This window comes from Podarcis vaucheri (assembly GCF_965113315.1).
Source record: "Podarcis vaucheri genome assembly, chromosome: 13".
NCBI classification, from domain to species: Eukaryota; Metazoa; Chordata; class Lepidosauria; order Squamata; family Lacertidae; genus Podarcis; species Podarcis vaucheri.
In genome coordinates, this window is record NC_138751.1 from 54,890,799 (window position 1) to 54,906,104 (window position 15,306).

Here is a 15,306-nt window from a genome sequence, read left to right on the forward strand (position 1 = left end):
TGTTTCTACCTTCAGAGGTAGCAATCTTAAACTGTTGCAAGAAAGACAACTGAGCCCTCCTAGGGACAATATTATTATGAGTTGTTGTTGTTGTTGTTGTTTACCCACCCTTTACCCTAAGCTTCCATTGTGGATTGCAACTTTTTAAAAAAAATTAGATACAGTTAAAAACAATTTACAATCACAAAAAGATGAGTCATAAAAATATATAGGATTACACCCTAACAGATGCATTGTAGCATAGGTTTTTGAGGGTGAGAGTCTACTTTGTCAAATGAATGAAATGGTAACCTCAGTAGTTTATGTGCTTGAGCCTGCAGATAAGAAAGAGATTTACTTATTTTTTATAAGTGAGGCCACAAGGCAAGCAATGCAGAAAACAACTATGCAGAAAAGGAATAGAAAACGACAACACCAGTTCCAATAAGATTGGATGTGACTATGATCCACCACCAGCAGATGATGAGATGGCAAAGCAATATTAGTTAGTTAGTTAGTTAGTTAGTTAGTTAGTTAGTTACCATATTTTTTGCACCATAACACTCACTTTTTCCCTCCAAAAAAGGGGAAATGTCTGTGCGTGTTATGGAGGGAATGTCTACGGGTGGCATGCCTACGGATTTTCCTCCTCTAAAAACTACATGTGTGTTATGGTCGGGTGCGTGTTATAGAGCGAAAAATACGGTAGTTAGTTAGTAGCCTGCCTTCCCATCAAGTGAAGCAATAATGGAAATGCAGTTGAAGAGGTGAAGATCACTTTCAGCCAAGATCATTGAACATTGCCGACCTTTTGAGGCTGCATTCCAGTGCTGGATGTTACCAAATGTAAAAGTAGGTTGGGCCAATGATAATGAAATGAAATGAAATGCTTATGAGTGGGGGGTTCTCCTCCAAAACATCCACCATTTCACTCCCAAGTCTATTGGGATAGACTTGGCTATCCCAATACAGGAATGTCTCAAACTCATGACCCAGTCAGAGTTGTGCATAGGTTGTCCCTGCCCCCTTGGGCCTCCTGCTGCAACTTGAGATAAGTGAGCAACCCAAGATAGGCATCTGCTCTCTCAGGCGGAGTGCTAACCGATCCAGAACATCTCCTTAATTCCTGCACCTGAGAACCATGAAATCACACCACCACCGCCATCTTCTAAATTCAGCTGCAGTTTAATGGCCCTAATCCAGCCCACTGCCAGCTCCAGACCCTGGTCCAACACCTGCCCAGCCTCTCTAGAGTGCAGTTCCGGAGTGAGGTCACTGGCAGAGGAAGAGGAGTGTGGGGGGAGCTCACTGCCCCTGGCAGCGCAATCCCTGTGGCGCAATCCCATTGTGGCTGGCTGGCTGCCTGCCTGCGCTGGGTGCCACACCCCCAGGATGTGTGCCAGCCCCGCCCCCGCCTGCTCTCCGCCCCCCCGGTGCTGGAGCAGGAAGCTCCACCGCTGAGTGAGGTGACTTCAACTTCAACTATCAGCTCCAGTCAGTATGGCCTGTGGTCAAGGATTATAAGAAATGGACTCCAGCAGCATATTGGAGACGGGTGCATACTCTGCGCTGCTGAGAAATGATTTTCAAATGTTCTGGCTTCATGGAAGCATTTCAACATGTTCTTCTCTGCAAGAGACCCCAGCTCACAGCTTATGATCCTGAAGCATGTACATGGGTGCACCCTGCATGAACGGAGAGCTCACGCTGTAGAATGCACTTGCATCTGCAAATTACAAGGAAAGGTCAGCTGTGGTGGGCAGGGAATTGTCTGCCATTACTGATCTTCTCACTGAGAAGCCCCTGATAAGATATCTGCAGGCCCCAGAGTTCCCTGGAATACAATTTCCACTCATACAGTGCACCCACCAAATCCATGGAGACGATTGAAAAAATAATACACTCCAGATCTTTTAAATTATTTGTGCTACACTTTTCTCCTTCTGGCATATATCGTTCTCAACTGTGATAGCATTTTTAATACTGTACACATACTATCACACACATTGCTTTTAAAATATTTTCTTTGGAGAAGCTTCAAAAAAGGTCTCAAGAGTCATTTGCAGTTCAGCTGAGGAACTTAGCAAATACATTTTGTTTGTGTGCTTTAAGCATTGCTACACAAAGGCCAGCACGCAAACATAATCGATTTTGAAAACAGTATGTAATACGGTAAGTCTGCTTTACTAAATTTGTTCCACAGGTGTTATCAGAAACCCTCTGTTACCCCCAGTGCAGATTACACTTGGACCCTTTTCACCCCCAGATAATTGGCTCTCTTTTGATTAAGGGAAAGCATTTTAAAGGCTATAAAACCAGGACAGGCTGTACAAGAACAAGCAGCCAGCACAGCTGGTAACACCCTTGAAGATGTTCTGTAAAGATACAAAGGCCCTTGTTTTAATGTGGATGGCTGGGCACAAGTACAATATTCTATACGGAAAGGCAGCGGAATTAAAGGGCTTATCCCGTGCTTTTTAGTGTCAAAACATAATTGTACTCATTGTTTACTTTCTTGGAGCAGAACTGGAGATACTGGGCCCTTCTTTCCACATCTGCTTCAACATATTTATGGATGGATGCCTGTTCACATTCAGAAAACGACAGCCTGAGCGCATTCTTATTTACACCCACTGCATTGGCGCTCTGAAGCAAAAAAATAAATAAAACGGCTCCACAATCAATCTGCTGCTCACCCACAGAATTCCATGAAGGTGACCAACGGATGTCAAGGCGCAGAGATGCAGGCTGCCTTTGGAGCAACTGCTGCTTCTTTCAGATAACTGAAGGAATGAGGCTATAAAGATAATGTGCGATTGGCGGAGCAAGCCGGGATCTGGCTGGGAGAAGAAAGGGGGTCTGGAAGAGCAGGTGGGTGAGTGGTCAGAGCGTTCTGTGGGGGGGAGAACAAAATAGCTTTGAGGAACTCTTAGGGCAGAGACTATTCTAATGTCATTCTGGATCCTTCCCTTTGAGCGCAGGCCTCAGCAGTGCAAAGTTTAAGTCAACACTCTACTGACCATTGCTGCATGTGCGCTTAGAAAAGACAAATATTTACTCTCCAAGACTGTTGCTGAGCTCTTTATTTACAGCAGTCTGCACAGGTTTGCTAATAATACAGCACAGATGTTAATGGGAAAGGATTTAAGGTCTTTGAAGAGAAAAAGGATTCAGCTTATGGTGTGACACATCCTACAAATTAATACTTAACCGTCTTTTATTCTGAGCTGTGGAACTGTATTAGCTTTGCGAGTGTGACTGTTTAGCATTGTTAAAGAAAATTCTGGGTTGAGAGACCACTCAACAGCCCTGCTCATCGGAGTACAAGTCCCCTGCGGGTCCATGCGGTCAGTAAAAGGAGGAAATTCCAGCCAAGTAATTTGGGACAAAACAGCAGTCAGTAGACTTAGATCCTTTATTGTTGCGCAACAGGATCAAACAGCAGTAAGTGAACCCAGAGCATGGGGCGACATTGACTTTTAAAACTTCTCACAATATCCCAGAATACAGTTCGTACAGCATCACTGTTACATCATCTTTACATCACTGACATGTCACAGAAGGAGAGGGGTAGACAGGGGTTATACTAGTACAACCTTGGTAAACATGTCCAGACAAGTCCTTGGTACAAGATTAAAAGGTAAAGGGAAAGGGAAACTTACCATTAAGTCCCGGACGACTCTGGGGTTGCGGCGCTCATCTCGCTTTACTGGCTGAGGGAACCAGCGTTTGTCCGGACAGTTTTTCTGGGTCATGTGGCCAGCATGACTAAGCCGCTTCTGGTGAACCAGAACAGCGCATGGAAACACCGTTGACCTTTCCACTGGAGTGGTACCTATTTATCTACTTGCACTTTGCCATGCTTTCGAACTACTAGGTTGGCAGGAGCTGGGACCGAGCAACGGGAGCTCACCCCCCTTGCGGGGATTTGAACCGCTGACCTTCTGATCGGCAAGCCCAAAAGGCTCAGTGGTTTAGACCACAGCGTCATCCACATCCCTTTTCGGTTTAGCATAGGCAAAACATGTCCAGGCACCTCTCAAGTACCCACGATTAAACCCATCCATAACCTGGGGCAAGTCCAGTGCTGGGCTTTTGGAAACTAACTGCTCAGCAATTGTCACCCCTGGGCACTTCCCTGGGTGGGGTGGATGTACACGTTATGTACTGAAGTTCTCACCCTGGGCCAGCAGGGGGATACTGTAGATAGTTATGCAAATGAAGGATCGAAAGTGACGTTCAGTGATTGGATAGTTTTAGAAAATGGCAACAGTTACATTGCTCTGGAGCTCTATATAAGCAGGCTGACTGAGCTCCTCAGACAGTTCTGTTCCAGCTTACAAATAAAGAGCTGCTTTGGAAGAATCGCTGTGTCATCTGCTATGTCTACCCACAACTTAACACATGTCCTCATGGGAGGTGGCAGGGAAGTGTCCTTTTTCCATGGGCAAAATGGTGTTGGAATGGAGGAACTTGGCAAAGGGGTTGATTTTATATGATTTATAAAGCTAGGTATCTTCCCTGAGCAGTCAAGTCAAAAGGATACATTCAGGCATAATATTTGTAGCATTTAACAACTTTAAAGATGTGTCACACCCCCGTAATTTCCGTAACAGCATGTACTTGATTTACTTGTTGTTTTTTTTTGATGGAGATTGAGGCCAAAAAAACTGTCTTTCCCATTTACTCGTGTTCACAGTCCAATGTTTCAGGTTCGACTGTGAGGCCAAGTAATAGATCTGTCCAACATTATGTTCTCTGTTTTTATTTTATTTTAAGCTATGAGAAACAGCACATCTTACAAGTTTACTTACTATTTCAGCACTAATCAAAACACAAAATACAGTAAGTCTATTGAAAAGTGGGCTTCATTTATAAGCACTTAGAATGATAAGATTCAATATAATATACTATTGTATATTCTTTTTAAAAAAACCATTATGAATTCACCTTCCTTCATCAATTAAATCTCACCCTTAACAGATAATCATCAACCATCTGAATAACCATAATGTTATGATTATATCAGATAGGCCAAGGAAATGGCCCTTATTTTGTATTATTTGAATTTCGTTCAATATACTGAAGCTATCTACATATACTTTATGCTTTTAGGCTTTATATATTGTTTTAAACTTACTGTTGTGCTTATATTTCATAAATGTATATTTTAAAGAAGGCAATGAAAAGACATCCCAAAAGAGCACTGGAAGAAAACATGTTTTCACTGACCCCCCGAAAGACAAACAGAAGTGGAGCCTGGTGGAGCTCTTTCAAGAGAGAAGTACAATTTTGGTGCCAAAGAAGAAAAGTATTTAATGTACAGTGGTACCTCGGGTTACATACGCTTCAGGTTACATACGCTTCAGGTTACAGGCTCTGCTAACCCAGAAATATTACCTCGGGTTAAGAACTTTGCTTCAGGATGAGAACAGAAATCGTGCAGTGGCGGCTCAGCAGCAGCAGGAGGCCCCATTTGCTAAAGTGGTGCTTCAGGTTAAGAACAGTTTCAGGTTAAGTACGGACTTCTGGAACAAATTAAGTACTTAACCCGAGGTACCACTGTACAGTAGTTCTGTTGATGGAAGAACACAGAGCAGGGTCCTCAATGATTGCTTCAGCACTGAGCAGAGTCAGGGCAAACTATCTGAGGCGCAGGTAGGAAGCCTGAACCCTCCCGGTGATGGTGGACGTCCAGCTGCCCCCAGCTCCAGCCAGCAGGATCAGTGGTCAGAGGTGGAAGGAGTCCAGCAATGTATGGAGGTACTGATAGTCAAAGAAGGCAGCGTGTTTATTTATCGAAATATTTATATTTTGCTTCTTCAGATGCTCAGAGTGGTTTACAAGTCAATAATAAAAAATACAATAAATAAATGCACATAAAAACCAATATGAGTTAAATCCAGTAATCAGCTGCCCGAGAAAGATTTAACCAAAAGGCAAACTAAATAAAAAAAGCCTTTCATCCTTTCTGAAAAGGAAACAAAGAATATGCTTTGGATTTTGCTTGTGCCTTCCAAGATCTGTCAAAATGCTCATAGCAACACTCTGCACCAAGTGAATCTTTCAAGGGATCTTTGAAGGCAGCCCCACATAAAACATTTGCTATTTTACTGCCCATTCACTCAGTTTTGAGAGGTCCTTTTGGAGCTCTTTGCAGTCTATTTTTATTTTAACGATCCTGAAAAAAATGGTATCACAGATGAACTTGGCCACCTCACTGCTCACTCCCAACTCTAGATAGTTTATGAACAAGTTAAACAGCACAAGTCCCAATACTGATCCTTAGGAGACTCCATTTATCTCTATTTGGAGAATTTCTATTTCAGGGGTAGTCAACCTTTTTATACCTACCACCCACTAATGCATCTTTCTTGATGGTAAAATTTCCTTACCGCCCACCAGTGTTCGATGGAAGGAGGATTCAGCCCCCTACTGCCCACCTAGAATCCTGAAACACCCACTAGTGGGCGGAAGGGACCAGCCTGACCACCCCTGGTCTATTTAATCCTACTCTTTGCTTCCTGCAACCAATTCCTGATCCACAAGAGGACCTCTCCTCTTATTCCTTGATGGCTAAGCTTACTCAGGAGTCTTTGGCGAGGTACTTTGTCACAAGTTTTTCAAAGTCCAAGTGCACTATGCCAATGACTCTGCCTGCTTCTTAAAAGGAGTGTAGGATCCAGGGTTGGCACTCACTACCAATAGAGCTCCTATCCGGCACAATTGTAATTTTAACCTATTCTCCCTCACCCAGCCAACCATGACAACCAAATCCTAATGAAGGACTGAGATAGCTGCTCCTGTATTAAAGATATGTAGAACTTATTTTCAAATGAAAAAAGTGATCTCCTTTGGTACCTGTGGGTTTCATCTGTGCTCCTCAGTTAAAGCCCTAGCATCTTTTTTATTATTATTATTAGAATCATAGAGTTGGAAGAGACCACAAGGGCCATCGAGTCCAACCCCCTGCCAAGCAGGAAACACCATCAGAGCACTCCTGACATATGGTTGTCAAGCCTCTGCTTAAAGACCTCCAAAGTAGGAGACTCCACCACACTCCTTGGCAGCAAATTCCACTGTCAAACAGCTCTTACTGTCAGGAAGTTCTTCCTAAGGTTTAGGTGGAATCTTCTTTCTTGTAGTTTGGATCCATTGCTCCGTGTCCGCTTCTCTGGAGCAGCAGAAAACAACCTTTCTCCCTCCTCTATGTGACATCCTTTTATATATTTGAACATGGCTATCATATCACCCCTTAACCTCCTCTTCTCCAATCTGTGTTACAGTGAGGAGAACCAGCTTTTGGAAAGACCTGGACTTAACTGTCAGGGGTCCTTTACCTTTTTTTTTTTTAAGAGAACTTGACCTCCAATGCCTCCTTAACTGTGCGGTAGGAAGTGGGGCACAGCCGCTGAGGGTAGAAGGAATGGCTCTGAGTGAGAACCAAGGAACTGCTCCAGAGTTCAAGGAATCAACTCTGGAAGTCCTCCTGTTTTCCCAGAGCCTGAACATGTCAAAGATTGTGCACATTGCCTCTTATTGGTCTGGATCCATTCCTGGGAGAGAGTCAGTTTGGCAGCTGGTGGGCTGGAGCATCTGACTGAAAAGGCCTGGTAGTATGTAAAGAGGTGCTTGCAGTTTCACCAAAACATTTTCACATAGGTTGAAAATTAACTTATTTTAGACTTGATGAAGGTTAGCTACTCTGTAATGCTGTGAGGGATTTTACAACAGTCATGAAGCCTCTCAGCCGACAGATTGAGGAATGCTGATGTCATAAAGTCAAAGCAGCAGTGATGTCACAGACAGACGGAACAGCAGAGATGGTGAGGAAGGCCAGACTCAAGGTTGCTGATGGAAGAGAGCAGACTGGTGCAAAGGCTGAGGATCAGGGCCTGGGTCAAAGAAGTGGGAGGAGGAATGGAACAAAAAGGGAGCATTTAGGGAGGGGGCAGGTGAAGCAAGAGGCCCTACAAAAGTAGCGGAAGACAAAAAGAAGGGGCAGAGATAGGAAAGGAAGACTGGAGCAGTTCGAGAAGAGGAGAGCAAGATTGGAAATGTAAAGAAAAAGAAGGTACCTTTTATCATATGTGGTGGACCTGCCCCAAGGTGAAAGACTTCTGGGAGAAGATTTATAATGAATTGGGGGGGGGGAATGTTGAAACATACATTTATTAAGAAACCAGAGGCCTTCCTTCTTGGAATAGGTCTGGAATTGCCCAAGAAAGATGTTACATTGTTTTTGTATGCCACAACAGCTGCTAAGATTTTGTTAACTAAGAAATGGAAAACACAAGAAGTGCCAACAGTGGAAGAATGGCAGATGAAGGTGATGGACTTTTGCGAGCTAGCCGACCTGACTGGAAGAGTCCACAACTGGAAGGAGGAGGAGTACCAGGAGGAATGGATGAAATTAAAAGACTATATAGCTAAATATGCTAAGATAACTTAAATAGAAATACTTGCAAGTACCAGATTGGCTTAGGATTTAAGTATGTGATGTTATAGAATAATATGTTTCAAGTTAATATGAAAAAAAAGAAAGATGTTACTCGACTAAGTAAATTTTATGAGAAATTAGTTTTGGAAATCCGTTACAATGATATACATTGAAACTCAGCCAGGGGGATTTGAGGAAGTCACCTAACAATGTTAATACTGGAGTAATTACAGTTAGGATTTGTGTGTGTGTGTTTGTTTATAAATTTGGAAAATCAATTTTAAAAAATTGGGACGGAAAGAGAGAAGAAGAGAGCAAGGAAGGCAGCGGCTTCAGAAAGCAGGCTTAGAACATGGTAAAGGAGATTTTCTGGATGCCAGGATCCAAGTTTGAGGCAAGTACTCTTTTGTGAGAGAACCCCAGCAGAGATTTAAAATCACAAAATGTGCAACAAAGTAAAACATGGAAATATAAGCTTTTAGACCTTTAAAATAGACCAAGTTCCTTCCAAAACTTCCCTATTCCCCTAGCATAGAAAAAGAACACATTCAGTAAATTTTAAAATAGATTACTTACAAACTCTCAAAAGGTCAGATTTATGTGTTTTCCATATAGCATTCAGAAAAAGTTGCACAGGCAGTAAAACTTGACTTGGTTACAGTGCTGAAAGTTCCTAAATCACTGGTACAGGAACTCAAAGAGTGACTTGTTAGAGCCATGCGGCTAAGCTGTAGCAACCAGCTCTTCACACACTGAGCCCAGGTGGACTAAAGGGGAGCAAAAATTTGATTACCTAGTTGCTCCCAAAGTGAGCTAAGCCGGGCAGGCAGCTTACTCCATGGTCTTAACCCTTTCATGCAGTAATTAGACTTAAGCATGTTGGTTATGAGAGGCTGATTATCCCATAGTAATTAAGGCAAGCAAGAGAGGAGGAAAGGGGAAATCAGTTTGAAAAGGTGTATTTAAATCTGCTTCCATAAAAAGGTAAAGGTAAAGGACCCCTGACAGTTAAGTCTAGTCACAGATGACTCTGGGGTTGCGGCGCTCATCTCACTTTCCAGTTTTCCATGTGCCTCACTAAATATAAAATGTTAGTTATTAGCCATGATTACTTAATCTGACTGTTAAATTGATACAGTATGTTCAAGCTAGACTTTAAAAGGCAAGAGGTTTTCCTACTATCAGCTGCCCAGAGGAAGACAGCATTTTGGTGGTTTAACTTATCCAGTTGCTTGAAAGTATGTGGAACTGAAGCCTCTTCAAGTTATTTTTATTTTGATGCTCAACTTTCCACAGACAACATCCTTAGCTACCTCTACTTAGCACCTTGCAAAACCTTGCTACTGTTTTACTGTATGGCTCTCACAAGTTATCCTCATTGCCAAAACCAACACAGAACTATTGGTTGAGCTAAGTGTTACAAACCATCATAACCAACTCCACCGCCCTATTTTTCCCCACTCAGGCATCCTCATGATGGGTGGAGTTCTTTTGAGCCAATAACCACCCAAGTTTTGTCTCCTTTCCAGTTAAGAGGCTCTTTATTAACCTCCCTACACATCAAACCATTTTGTATTTATTATCTCAAGAACCCTTACAGCAAAACCATAAAGAAGGTCAGCATGAGTTCAGTCTATTTCAAATGTGGGAATGAGAGACTCCTGCATGCCCAAGGCCATGCACTGAGTTCACACCTTAAGTGGGGTTCACCTCACTACTACTATGTTCTAATCCCATTTTGGGTGTGCAATTAAGCAGGGCAGGCTATCTCTATTGAGAGGCAGTTTCCAGAAACTCAAAGCAAAACACATTTAGCAAAAGTGTTGATGATGAATAAAAATGCAACAAGTGTTTAGCACAAATTAAAAAGAACATATAACTAACATTTCTATTTTCTGAATCTGACTTGCTGAGGTGGCAAGATGGCCAAAGAGGTGAAAACCTAGAAGATGCTAAGAAAATGTTTATTAGGAAGAACTGCATGTGACTTTAACATATGAGAGTGCTGGAGGTGAAATAGTTAAACGGGTTACCCAATCAGAACCCAGGGGGGTGGAGTCAGAGGGACTATAAAACCAGCTATGGGAGGGGCAAAGGGAGGAGTTCGTTGGGAGGTTGGTTGGAGTGGGAGTGGATTGGGATAGAGTCTGGGGGTAGGCTGAGTTAGTGTAGCGAAATAAGCTGAGCCAGGAATAGTTAGGGGCTAGGAAGACAAGAAAATATCTGAGAAGTGGTTTAGTGAGTGAGAGCGGGAAGCGGAAGTTATAGGTCTGGATAGGCACCCCATGATTGTAATTGACTGATACCGTTTATGAATCCACACGCTTGTTAAACTGCAATAAATAAACATAAGTTTATGTTCTAATTTAACCCCGATCAGACTCAGTATTGTACCAGGTAGGGCCTGGGTGGTGGCAGCGAGAAATAAAGTGGTGGCACAGGGATCAATAGATGGTGAAACGTCCAGGGACCCTGTGTGATCGCCACACTGCATACAGTGGTACCTCTGGTTACGTACTTAATTCGTTCCGGAGGTCCATTCTTAACCTGAAACTGTTCTTAACCTGAAGCACCACTTTAGCTAATGGGGCCTCCCGCTGCCACCGCACAATTTCTGTTCTCATCCTGAAGCAAAGTTCTTAACCTGAAGCACTATTTCTGGGTTAGCGGAGTGTGTAACCTGAAGCGTCTGTAACCTGAAGCGTATGTAACCCGAGGTACCACTGTATGTAGAAATTCAACGCCTAATTTTTTTTTGGGGGGGGGGGTTGCCCCTCAAAGGCAATGTGGAGAAGAGGTGAATCTCTGACAACTGGTCATGGCAGCTAAATGGACCTTACATGATAGCAGGCCATGTACCTCTCTGAGCACCACTTGGTGATGGACAAACAGAAGGTCATGGCAAATGATTCCATGTTCTGCTTCCAGAAACTTCTGGCTCTGGCTCTTGCTTGCAGCAAAATAATGGACTACATGAACCCTTGGTCTGATCCAACAAATCAATTCTTAAGTCAATTCTTTATGCTTCCCATGTAAGTGACCCAATCTAGTCCCATATAAAATACTCAACTGCAGCCCATCACAAGGAATCATTTCATTTGTTTCATGCTTCCTATTTGTACTCCTCTTTTGCAGCACTGTGCCTTTTCTACGGCATGCAACATGCATCGAAACATTCAGCTGCCAGGGAGGCCATCTCTGTTATGATGTAGCTGACAAGGTAAAGGATTGTCTTTCACTAAACACTTTCTCTTGGGCCCGCAACTCCTGGCTCAAGGAAACCATAGAACCACACCCTATCCATCACTCATCCACTTCAATAAATACAGAATTAGCAAGGTTGTCACCTGGAAAAAATGAACTAGGCGAAATAGAATTTATACAGGAGTGACTAATCCCATGCTTTGGCTGACAAAAGAAAATAAACTCTTATATTCTTGGCTGTTTTAAAAATAGTCTGTAGAATATTGGGAGCAGATACAGACCTTTAGGAAGGGTGTAGAGTAAGAACATTCTTCTATAGCAATGCTGTACAGAGTTCCATGGATTCAAAACAAAATGAATGTTTTGGGCATGCAGCACGTTCCTTTTCTGAGGCCATCAGGATCTGCTAGCTAATGCATTTGTAGGATTTTCATTCCCAGTGTTTATGGCATGCCCTATAGCAGGGGTCAGCAAACTTTTTCAGCAGGGGGCAGGTCTACTATCCCTCAGTCCTTGTGGGGGGCCGGACTATATTTTGAAGAAAAAAATGAACAAATTCCTATGCCCCACAAATAACCCAGAGATGCATTTTAAATAAAAGAACACATTCTACTCATATAAAAACACACTGATTCCTGGACTGGATTTAGAAGGTGATTGGGCCAGATCTCGACCCCAGGCCTTAGTTTGCCTACCCATGCCCTATAGGGTGTCTCCACCAACTGGCCAATGGGATTCTAATTTTGTTCTACAGCAGATTGGGGAAAAGGTCAGACAAAGGATATGACCATGGCAGGAAAAGGAGGTGATGTTCAAGCACAAATCAGGGCAATCTACTCTAAAACCACCTTTGTCCTTTGCTTATTACATAGACTTATTCTCTCTGTAAATTATCTGAACAGTGTAAGTGATGCGCATAATAGAATTGGCACAATTTAAAAAAAAATTTCCCTGCAAGGGTATCTAAAGATGGCATCTGTTGCCCAATATACCAATGCTATGTGAAGCTTGGTGGACTAAAAAATAAAAAAGTATCCGTGTTTTTGCAGAAAATTGCACAAACATTATCTTGCAGCTCAAACGATTAGCAGGATCAAGCAATACGAATACATTTTTTGTACCAGTTGTTGTGTTCATTGCGGACATTAATGTTTAGTATTTGTCTTGTGTTTGTAAGCAAATGTTTGATGCTACAGCCTGTCACAAGCTCTGCCATTTGTAAAGGTAAAGGATCCCTGACAGTTAAGTCCAGTCATGAATGACTCTGGGGTTGCGGCGCTCATCTCACTTTACTGACCAAGGGAGCCGATGTTTATCCACAGACAGTTTTTCCGGGTCATGTGGCCAGCATGACTAAGCTGCTTCTGGTGAAACCAGAGCAGTGCATGGAGACACTGTTTACCTTCCCGCCGGAACGGTACCTATTTATCTACTTGGACTTTGACGTGCTTTCAAACTGTTAGGTTGGCAGGAGCTGGGACTGAACAACAGAAGCTCACCCCGTCATGGGGATTCAAACCGCCAACCTTCCGACTGGCAAGCCCAAGGCTCAGTGGTTTACACCACAGCACCACCCGCATCCCATATCTGTAAAGTTAAATGTAATGAAAATGAAAGCACATAAACAAGAGTTCCTAGGAATTATGGAACCACACAGGGAAACTAGCGAGGAGACCTTTAGCGCAATAACAGAGAAGTGCAAGAAACTGGCAGATAAAGGGGATGTAGAGAAACCATTCAGCAGAAATACCATGCCAATCATCACAACTAATCCACAAAAGAGTTCAGCCAGTGGTCCATCTACAGTCCGTACCTGGATGTACTTATTACCTCACTGAATATAAAAACCAACCTGCTTACAGTTTGTTGAGACTACCATCTCACACTGAAGAAAAATGCTTTCAAGCCCCTGTCAGGTACTTTTCAAATCTGAAAACTTTGTGGATGAATCTGTTTAGTATGAGCTGCGAGCAAAGAGATATACCAGATAAATACCCCCATCACTGTGTAATATTTACAACATGAGCCTTACTGAACTATTGGAACCTGCTATTAAAATGGTCATCCTTTTAGTACTTTCCCTCCCAGTCACAACATGCACACCTGAATAATCCTTTAACACTTTGTGTAGGATGAAGACTTCTGCTGGAAGGAAGAGCGCTCCCTGCTGCAAGGCCCATTTCCACCTGGCCCAGGGGGCGGGGCCCAGACTCACCTTGAACAGCTAAAAGAGGCTCCTGGGAGGCCGGAGGGACATTGCTGGAACAACTCTTGGGGTGGGGCAACTGGCTAAAAAGTTTTAAAATGCTTTAAATGGTTCTAATTTTGGTTCCTCTGTTTCATTTTTGTCAGGTTGGTGTTGGTTAAATGTTTAGCTGGGGTTGGCGGTTCTCTTAATTTGGGTATAACTGTAAACTGTTTGTTATTATTATTGTTGTTGTGGTTATTATTATTATTATTGGTTTTTATTGATTTATTGGTTTGTTTATTGCTTGTATAGGATATTTTGTTTTTTAATGTTTGATGTTTTGTTGTGTTTTTATATATGTTGTAAGCCGCCAAGAGAGGCTGGGGAAACCCAGCCAGATGGGCAGGATATAAATTTTAAAAAATATTATTTTTACATTATGAAGACATGAGTGAAGTTCAACAATGAGTGAAGATAGTTGGTCTGACTTAGGTTTGTTTGGTCTCTCCCCCCCCCCCCCCGCCAACCCTAACCCTGACTTGTGTTTGTTGAGTGTCTATAGAAAAAGTTCATATAAAAGTTACTGACCATTTTGGGCACGGTCCATTTCCCCCCCCCCAATGAATGATCCACTTTGCATTACAGTGGTACCTTGCTACTCAAACAATTTGGAACCCAAACACTGCAAGCCCGGAAGTGTTCCACTTTGCGGACTTTTTTCAGAAGCCAAACATGCTCTGTTTTGAGTGTTACACTTCCATTTTGAGTGCCACACTTCCGTTTTGAGTGTTACACTGAGGTCTGTCTGTTTTTGCTATTTATCTCGCGTTTTGTTTTTGTGGCTCTTTTTTGTGACTGTGTGGAACCCAGTTCAGCTACTGATTGATTGATTGATTGATTGATTGTGTGACTGCAGCACATTGTTTATTGCTTTCATTTTATGGATCAATGGTCTTGTTAAAATTCATGTTCAATTGCTGTTTTAGGGGTTGTTTTTAGAAGTCTGGAACAGATTAGTCCATTTTGCATTACTTTCCACGGGAAAGCACACCTTGGTTTTGGTACGCTTTGGTTTTGGAACGGACTTCTGGAACAGGTTAAGTTTGAGAACCAAGGTACCACTGTGTATGTTTCTTTATGGTATAGACAGACCAGCTTAAAGCAAAAAAAGAGTATGACTGGTTTTGGACTTTATGTCTGGTATAAGCAAAGGCAGCTTCTGTGTAAAAGGTGTGAAATTCAGCCTTAGCAGGTATAGGTGTCGAGTCCTAGAGTATTGTTCAATGGAGAGATTGAAACTGTATATCTTTCGAGTGCCTTGCCCTGTATTGTAAAATGAATTTTTTAAAAAAACACCATATAAGGACTGCAAACAGTAAAGTCAGCAATCTGTAGCCACCTTTGCCTTCCGTGAATTATTTTTGTGGACACCCACGCTTGCCTCCCTGAGAAGGCCCGAGTCCACAGATGACTCACATTTGCAGCTTAGTACACA

The 15,306-nt window shown here is 42.6% G+C and overlaps 1 protein-coding gene and 1 long non-coding RNA gene across 4 annotated transcripts in view; one reads left to right on the plus strand and one right to left on the minus strand.

Moving 5' to 3' along the window:
- Positions 1–15,306, minus strand: part of COL15A1 (collagen type XV alpha 1 chain) — a 127,395-nt gene that overhangs the window by 110,270 nt on the left and 1,819 nt on the right. The window lies entirely within an intron of this gene.
- Positions 7,333–11,504, plus strand: LOC309516391. Its single transcript, XR_014212872.1, has 2 exons — positions 7,333–8,813; positions 11,201–11,504. It is a non-coding gene; the product is annotated as an uncharacterized lncRNA (long non-coding RNA).